This window comes from Schistocerca piceifrons, chromosome 2, assembly GCF_021461385.2.
Source record: "Schistocerca piceifrons isolate TAMUIC-IGC-003096 chromosome 2, iqSchPice1.1, whole genome shotgun sequence".
NCBI lineage: Eukaryota > Metazoa > Arthropoda > Insecta > Orthoptera > Acrididae > Schistocerca > Schistocerca piceifrons.
In genome coordinates, this window is record NC_060139.1 from 643,208,189 (window position 1) to 643,218,061 (window position 9,873).

Genomic DNA, 9,873 nt, shown 5'->3' on the forward strand with positions numbered 1-9,873 from the left:
TTTGGGCACACAATACAAGTGATGAGAACTCGACTAGACATTTCGTGCATAGTGCTATGACCAAAGATTCTGTGCAGCAGTTACTAATATCTTTATTTTTCACGGTTTGAGGACTACAATTCGGTTTCTTGCACGTCTTTGTCGATGCTAGCCCACAATAAAGACTTCCGGTAACACGACTTTGGTTCGCTGTCAGGCCAATTGGAGCTCTGCACGCTTATCAATCCATTCATCGTTTTGGGTGATTTAAAGTCGCCCACATCTGTTTTCGTTCCGTAGTAAAGAGAAGTTGCTTTCAATGCATTGTATTCCTGATTGCGACTTATTTTGTGTATTTCACTTTTTGAACTACATTGTGAATGCGTTGTTTGTATTCTGCTTCAGTCTTGCTCAGATGTGTAATATTTGGTGGAGTAAATGATTCCATGTTATTGTTTCATTTAAAACAGAAAATGACTTCGTCGGATACTGTTCAGTGGACATTTGTTCTTGCCTACAAATTTTTATGTGAACTGCTACATACAAATACATTTTAAGTATTTTTCTCGTATTCTTCGTTACCTTAGCTCACACCAGGTCTTCGTGCTTTCTCGCCGCATTTAATGGAGAACTCCATAATACCTGCGATGCATTTTAATCGGGCAGTTCACACACCGATTCGTAGGCAGGAACTAATGTCTACAGATCCCTATGTGACAAAATCAACTTTTGCTTTATACGAAACAAAAACAAAATGGAATCATTTACTCCATCCAGTATAACGGATGCATGCAAAAATAATGCATATTACGAGTAACGTATTCACAATGCAGTTCAAAGATTGCAGTACTCTCAAGAAAACGTAATCAAGAACAAAATGCAATGAAAACAGCTAGTTTATCATGCCATATAAGATACTTTTTACCTTTCGACATATTGAGTTTTACAAATAAATAATTTTGTAGTCAAAAGGCGGCCGTGGCGTCATTAAAAAAAATTACGTGACTAGAACTCCAGCTACAAGAGGTTAATCTTAGTTTTTGATTGAAATTTCTCGAATATAATTATTACTTTTGAATGTAAAAAAAAGTTTTGGTTTCCAGGCGTGCACTTGACTAGTACGTTACGAGGCCCACCCACAAATTATAAGTGAATTAAAAATACGGATTTTCGCACTATGTTTTCTTGTATTCAAATATCACTGCCAGGCCACTAGGAGTGCTGCTGCCGTTCATTTTTTCTGTATAGTAAAGTAGGCCTTGAACTGTTGATAATAGGTGTTCAGTGCGTAGTAGTTACCTGCTGATGGCCTAATTAGCCGAAAACTGGTTAGTAATAAATGGGTAATAATGTAACAAAACACAGTTTCTCCTCTTTCCCTCCTTAAGTATGAAATTATACAACCAAGAAGCGAAGGAACAATTCGTTAACAACGTAAGCATACCCATTTGGTGTGAAACAAGAAATTGTTTTATATGGTGTAATACTTTCATAATTTCGATATTATTCTGTGAGAAACGTACCCTGTTTTACTATGTGCGAAAATGATAAATGTCTGTACTCGTTTCCTGCAAAAAAGTATTCTTATTTAACGTTACTATTCTCATTTTAACCTCAGTGTACGTTACACTTGAAGTAAGTTAGCTACTTATTGAGCTAAAGGAAAATACATTCAATATTTACAAGCAAGGGAAATTAAAAATGTAGATTTTCGTGCGCTGAACTAAACAGATGGTGGAGTGTCCTGATAGTGTGCAGCATGAGAATTTTCCGAGACTCACTTCTATTTCGTAGTTCTCCTTGTCTCTTGTCAAATAAGCACAAGATTATTCAGTTTCGAACTTGACAACACTGGTGCGCACGGGACGCTGTGATAAAACGTTCATATATTTCAGCATCTTTTCAAACGTTGACTGCGGAGAATCTAAATCTTTGTGAAGTGCAAACATACAGCTTACATTTATTTGTGAAAGAAATAAGTTGTAGCAGCAGCTGCATACCTTTGTGATGATTCTCAGAGTAAATAAAGTAAGTGAAATGACATCTGAGCAAATCTAAGACAACAATAAAGGCAAGCAAAAAACAAAAAATAAAATAAAATAAAATAAAAAAATATAAAAAATCAGTAGACTGGATACCGTTAATATGTCGTCAGGTGTAATATTTCCCTCGATAGGTTAGCGGTGCACTCCACACAGGAAGAAGAGTGTCGGATAGCAGAGTACGTCTTTTTATTTTTTGGTTACGCGATAGTTTGAGGTGCCGGCCTTTGTGGCCGAGTGGTTCTAGGCGCTTCAGTCTGGAACCGCGGGACCGCTACGGTCGCAGGTTCCAATCCTGCCTCGGGCATGGATGTGTGTGATGTCCTTAGGTTAGTTAGGTTTAAGTAGTTCTAAGTTCTAGGGGACTGACGACCTCAGCTGTTAAGTCCCATTGTGTTCAGAGCCATTTTTATAGTTGGAGGTCGTGTGATGAACGCTCGCCATACGATACGCAGAGAGCAAAATCAAATCGCGTGCAAAGTATAGTAAATTATCAGAGCATTCGTAACAAAGTTTCAGAATTTACTGGCCTCCAGTATATTTATCGTGCTCAAATTATTCTCAGAACCGAGAGTTAGATGAAACTCGAAGCAAAAAAGCTCGGAAACACTTAACGTATATCGTAAAGACAGGTTAGACGCCATAGGAGGGGCAGTGTTCGCTGTACCCGACAAAAATATTGGCTCTATTGAGGTTGAAATCGAGTCTGTGAAGTTATCTGGACACTAGTAACCGATCTAGGCGAACTCAAGTTAATAGTCGGGTCTTTTTACCGGCCACCCGTTTCCGCCGTTACAGTTGTAGAATCATACAAAGCAAGCATACGATAAGTTGCGCGGAAATGCCCAGAGCATGCAATAGTAGTTGGAGGCGTCTTTAACTTGCAGAGTATAGACTAGGACGGATAAGGATTCTCTGCAGTTGGTACAGACAGTCTTGTGCAGTAGTGCTGAACACGTTTTCTGAAAACTGTCTTGACCAGCTAGTTCTTCAATTCAGTTGTATCGTCGAACAGACCCGACCTTATCGACAGTGTTGGTACAGAAACGCGGGTTAATGAGCACGATGTCATCATAGATGGTTACTTAATAAATCCATCAAGAAGGCTAAGTCATTATTTGCGCTGGAAAGAGCAGATAAGCAGTTGTTGGCATCCGCCTTGGACAATGAATGGACATCATTTAATTCCAATGTGATGGACGAAGGAAAATTATGGGCAAAAATAACGGACTGTATATCGCACTCCGGAGAAATATGTACCGGGTAAGTGGATTAAGGACGGAAAAGACACACCGTGGTTTAATAACAAAATTCGGAAAATGCTGAGGAAGCACATGTAATTTCAGCTAAAAAAAGAAGATGGACATGTCGACAAGCAAAACTTAATATAGATTAATGCTTCTGCAAAAATAGCAATGCACGAAGCGTACACCAACTTCCATCGTCACACCTTACCGAAAAATCTTGCCGAGAACCCGAGAAAATTCTGGTCCTGTCACTCGTCGACCAGTCTGGTGTAGTAAACAAGTACGCCGCCAGATCGGGACGAAATCGCAATTCGGTTTTATGTCATTGTCCCCTTGCATAGCTTGCATTTACCACGAATCTAGTCCATCGCAAAGTCCTAGCGACTGGAAAAAGCGCAGGTTACTCCTGTATACAGGGATAAAAGAACGGACCCGCAGAATTACAGACCCATATCTGAGACATCATGCCTCTCCTATAACAGCCGTCTGGTTACTGCGCAAGTTGTGAACAGCCTTTCGGTTCCTGTATGTTACCCCTGCTACTTCCATAATTTCAGAGAGAGTATTCCAGTTAACACTGTCAAAATCTGTCTAGAGTTGCCTTTCCTTAATCTATCTTCTAAGATAAGTCGTAGCGTCAGTATTGCCTCGCTTGTTTTCATACCCGTCAGCCCCAGCTTTCTTTGTAATTGGAATTATTACATTCTTCTTGAAATCTGGGGGTATTTCGCCTGTCTTGTACATCTTCCGCATCAGATGGGAGAGTCAGTAGAAGGCTGTCAGTGGTTCTACTCCCGGTATGTGACACATTGTCGATTACGTCATTCAGTATGGACCAGTCGTCCATTTGTAAGAGATTTTTTCCTATGTGTCATACTCAGTTCGGGGTCGCGTGTGTGAGTCTGTCACAGTGTAAAGTTAATTTCGACAGTGTCCGCAAAGTGGGTTGCGAACAGAATTAGTAGAAAATAAACAATAAATTGAAACATCATTCCTTATGTTGAAGTTTTACTGTGCGCCATTTTAAGCAGGAGCTAGTTTTTTACGTATCTAAAATGTCATATCTCCTGAGCTATGTATAGAGCAACGATATAATTTTGCAGATACATTCAGTAGTATGTGTGGATATTGTCTGCAAATTGTGGGCCGGCCGTAGTGGCCGCGCGGTTCTGGCGCTGCAGTCTGGAACCGCGAGACCGCTACGGTCGCAGGTTCGAATCATGCCTCGGGCATGGATGTGTGTGATGTCCTTAGGTTAGTTAGGTTTAACTAGTTCTAAGTTCTAGGGGACTAATGACCTCAGCAGTTGAATCCCATAGTGCTCAGAGCCATTTTTTTTGCAAATTGTGTTGCGAACACAGTTGGTAGTAAACTAAACTAAAACTCCTCTCGAACAGGCCATGAAGGCCCAACGGTACCGACCGGCCGCCGTGTCATCCTCAGCCCACAGGCGTCACTGGATGCGTATATGGAGGGGCATGTGGTCAGCACACCGCCCTCCCGGCCGTATGTCAGTTTCCGAGCCGCTACTTCCCAAACAAGTAGCTCCTCAATTTGCCTCACAAGGGCAGAGTGCACCCCACTTGGCAACAGCGCTTGGCAGACCGGATGGTCACCCATCCAAGTGCTAGCCCAACCCAACAGCGCTTAACTTCGGTTATCTGACGGGAACCGGTGTTACCACTGCGGCAAGGCCGTTGGCTGTTGGTAGTAAGGAATTAATAAATTAAAACAGCATGTCTGATGCTGAAGTTTTACTGCATGAACAACGGAAATGTAGCTAGCGACAAACCTTTTTCCTTTCATCATTTTATGGCGGAGGAGGGGGGGGGGGGGGGAGGGAAGGAGGGGGGGGCGGAGGGCAGTGTGAAAAAGTTTTGTAAATACGATATTGCAGTGGCTGTGTTGTTCTGATTACGATGCAAAGTTCGTTTGGACATGCATGCATTCATGTCCAAAGAAACAGGCACTGCAGCGACCACAGCCCTTACGACCCAATTGCGAATGAGGACTACCATTTATCTGCCGATACCAGGCAAGTGACTTTGAAGTGCAACGTCTGACCTGCACGGGAATAGACATATTGTGTGTACGAGTACAGGTCGTAGACGCATGGTTGACGACTTGGGGAAGTTTGGGACTGGCTCTGAGTCGTAGCCAAATGATAAGGGTACCGCTCGCGATAAGCGGGAAATCCTGTTTCGAGTCCCGGCCCGGCACAAATTTTCATTGTCGTCATTCCATTCAACAGCTGACGGTAGTCTTTATTGGCAATTGCGAATTCATTTTATAAGTTTCGTTAAGATTTGAAATTATGTGTATAGTTTGTTGCATGTCGCTAGGTTCTCTCACTCTCAAATACTGGATGAATAAACTGTGGGTAATCCGCGCGCTGTCAGTTACGCTGCCCCAACCCATACGCTCAGTTTATATCTGTAATACTTGTCTTATTGTGTTAAACTTTTAACACAAGATTATACCGTTTAATTAGTTGATTAGGACAGCAATTTAAAATTTTATATTCGGTCAATAATTACGCGAAATATTAAAAATTCATTTTTTGTTGCTCGTGAAAGCCGTTAGGTAGGCAACCTTCGATTGTTATGGGTCCAGGGTAGTCGCTTAGTGACATACTGTGGATTCTGCTCTTGTGATACGATATGACTCGATATGAAATTACAAGGCACTGACAGTTGCCTGTTGGAAAAGACACTTCGACAGAGGTCGCCGCCTTCCATTTCTGTATTAAATACTAAAAATAAGCCTGGCCTGTTGCCGAAAGTTCGCCAGTGAGTCGCTCAAACAGAAGCGGCTGCTGCGAATACGCAGGACCCTCTTCTGGCGCGCTTGGGAAGCAGAGACAGTCTCAGAGTTAGCAGGAAAGCTAATTTGCCACCCAGCGACCTCTTTCAATCTGCTGGCCTTCGATTATAAGCTCAGGCAAAAATAAAAATATTAGTCGCTAAAAAAAGGCTACTTAGAAACACTGCGTTTGGTTCAAATGGCGCTGAGCACTATGGGAGTTATCTGAGGTCATGAGCCCCCTAGACTTAGAACTACTTAAACCTAACTAACCTACGGACATCACACACATCCATGCCCGAGGCAGAATTCGAACCTGCGACCGTAGTGGTCACGCGGCTCCAGACTGAAGCGCCTAGAACCGCTCGGCCATAACGGCCGGCACACTGCGTTTTTACAGAGCAATGATAGAGAGAGCAGTAAAGAAAACAATTCTGAGCGTCCAGCCGTGGTTGCAGTATCTGCCACACATTGCCTGCAAACGCTGATCCCACTAAAAGTATTTGACTTGCTGAAACAATAATCCGATGTTTCGAGTATCGAAAGCTGGGGCAATCAAATTGTAAATATACCACGCCAGCCACTACGAGCAAATTAATTGAATTTAGATAAGGTCGTACTGTGGGCCTGTAGTGGACTGCATGGTCCATGCGAATATCTGCCAAACTGGTTGGGTTTGAGGTGTCAGTTGTGTATCAAATTCAGTACCGAACTGATGTAACGAAGATAGACACGTTGTTCTTGATCCTGGACGCCAAAAATGCGAACAGCTTATTTCTTTTATAACTGTCAATAAATTATTCAGTACTGTTTGAAACTACTGTTACCTTACCATGTGTTTCCCGACGCAAGTATTCATTTGAAAATTATTTGCATCAGATTTCTACCTGAGTGTAACCACCGTCACTATGTTCAATATGTTGTTGTTGTTCTTGTGGTCTTCAGTCCTGAGACTGGTTTGATGCAGCTCTCCATGCTACTCTATCCTGTGCAAGCTTCTTCATCTCCCAGTACCTACTCCAACCTACACCCTTCTGAATCTGCTTAGTGTATTCGTCTCATGGTCTCCCTCTACGATTTTTACCCTCCACGCTACCCTCCAATACTAAACTGGTGATCCGTTGATGCCTCAGAACATGTCCTACCAACCGATCCCTTCTTCTAGTCAACTTATGCCACAAACTCCTCCCCAATTCTATTCAGTACCTCCCCATTACTTATGTGATCTATCCATCTAATCTTCAGCATTCTTCGGTAGCACCACATTTAGAAAGTTTCTATTCTCTTCTTGTCCAAACTATTTATCGTCCATGTTTCACTTCCACACATGGCTACACTCCATACAAATACTTTCAGAAACGACTTCCTGACACTTAAATCTATACTCGATGTTAACAAATTTCTCTTCTTCAGAAATGATTTCCTTGCCATTGCCAGTCTACATTTTATATCCTCTACTTCGACCATCATCAGTTATTTTGCTCCCCAAATAGCAAAACTCCTTTACTAATTTAAGTGTCTCATTTCCTAATCTAATTCCCTCAGCATCACCCGACTTAATTCGACTACATTCCATTATCATCGTTTTGCTTTTGTTGATGTTCGTCTTATATCCATCCTCCTTTCAAGACACTGTCCGTGTTCAATATCATGTGACAAAAATGCAAAGGTGTGTGAATTGCTAAGGGACCAAACAGCTGAGTCCATCGGTCCCTAGACTTACATACTATTTAAACTAACTTATGCTAAGAACATCACATAAACCTATGCCCGAGGGAGGACTTGAACCTCCCTGGGGAGGGGCCGCGCAATGTGACAAGGCGCCTCTGACCGCGTGGCCACTCCGCGCGGTTATAATGTGGCGCTCAGCAAGTAGGTAATGTACGAAGGCGTGCTGAAAATTAATTCCTCCGAGTTTTGTGTGAACTCTTTTCGAATAAAGCGAATGTTATTAACGTATTACATCTTTATTGTTCATGTCCCCCTGGCGACGAACACATTTCTCCCAACGATACATCAGTTTAATGCTCGACTTTGTTGTCGGAACCACAACCTCGCCTTTACTTGCATCGCTTCATCACTATCACAGTGAAGTCCTCAAAGGTGTTCTTTAAGTTTTGGAAAAGATGAAAATTAAATGGGGCCAAGTCGTGGCTGTGTGGAGGATTATCGATCCAAAGCGCCTGATTGCTACAAATGTCGCAGCGCTCGAGTGTGGTCTGGCATTGTCGTGATGAAGGAGAGGGTGCTCCACGTGCGGATAAACTCTTCGAAACTTGATAACACAACGCTGCTTCTTACGCATGTTGAACGCTACGATTCGGAGCCCTCTAGCGGCAGAGGGCGGAAAATATGTGGACATAAAGAATAAAGACGTGGAATATTAATAACGTTTATTTTATATAAAAATGGTTAAGAGTTTTCACATAAAAAAGGAGGCATTACCTTTTAGCACTCCCTCGTAATTAATAAAATGGCTAACGCATAATATAAAATAAAATAGCGTCGCATGAATGTTTGAACTGCTGCCTACAGCACGCAGCCAGCACACATCAGCCTGAGGGGGACGTAGGAGATGGAACTATACATAATGCCTGACAAACAAGTGAAGCGCACAGAAGACTTTGTCGAATGCCAGTTTAACGTCGTACACGTAGTCATAATTGGCGGGTATGTAAAAGGTTAGAGTTGCAGTTCTCTGTGACACATAGGACCGCCACCAGAATGCATTACTATTGTTATTTTATACTTTTATTACCAGGATAGGTAGGGTATTGAAGGGCCGTGAGCAACTTCAGATGTTGAGTGGTCTCTGTCAAAAAAATGGTTCAAATGGCTCTGAGCACTATGGGACTTAACATCTGAGGTCATCAGTCCCCTAGAACTTAGAACTACTTAACCTAACTAACGTAAGGACATCACACACATCCATGCCCGAGGCAGGATTCGAACCTGCGACCGTAGCGGTCACGCGGTTCCAGACTGAAGCGCCTAGAACCGCTCGGCTACTCCGGCCGGCGGTCTCTGTCAAAGGGACTGAGATGCTACATACGCACGTGAGACAGCATCGCCAGCACTTGCCAGAGTTTGAAATGTGCCTCATTGTGGCGGTCTCCATTTAGCCGCTGGTCGAATCGTGCAAATCCAGATTTGTGAACATTCTTTTGTCACAGCGGCCGACGCTGGACTGCATAGGAACGTGAGGGCAAGCATACTCTTCAAGATTCTAGTCAAACACTCCCAACCATTGAAAGGGAGGATCGCCTTATTGTGCATCAAAAACAATGTAACCCCTTCGAATTTGCGCCCGCCATCCGAGCTCAAGTAATGAATTCCCTATAACAGTCTTTTTCATCCCGTACCATTGCACTAGCAGCAGTCCGACTAGGCAATTAATATCCCACGCGTAGGCTGCCATTAAGAGGCTGTGTTTGGAGTGATGTCGTGACTGGGAAGCACGAACCGCTCATGAAAAGTACTGCACAGTGTTCAGCGATGAATCACGGTCTTGGACGATCGCGGATGACCATGGTCGGCGAATATGGCGGCGACGTGGAGAGAGATACCATTCTTCGGTTATTACTCAATTCACAAGACTTTATGCGTAGGTGACGTTATTCTGACGTCACAGCCGTATCAGAGACGGAAGGAGGGAGAGATTAGTGTTTAACGTCTCGTCGACAACGAGATCATTAGTGACGGACCGCAAGCTCGGATTAGGGAAGGATGGGGAAGGAAATCGGCCGTGTCCTTTGAAAGAAACGATCCCGGCATTTGCTTGAAGCGATTTAGGGATATCACGG

General features: G+C 43.1%; 1 pseudogene; it reads right to left on the minus strand.

Moving 5' to 3' along the window:
• Window positions 1-4,852: 4,852 nt before the first annotated feature.
• LOC124778940 lies at window positions 4,853-4,970 on the minus strand (annotated as a pseudogene).
• Between the last annotated feature and the right edge of the window lie 4,903 nt (window positions 4,971-9,873).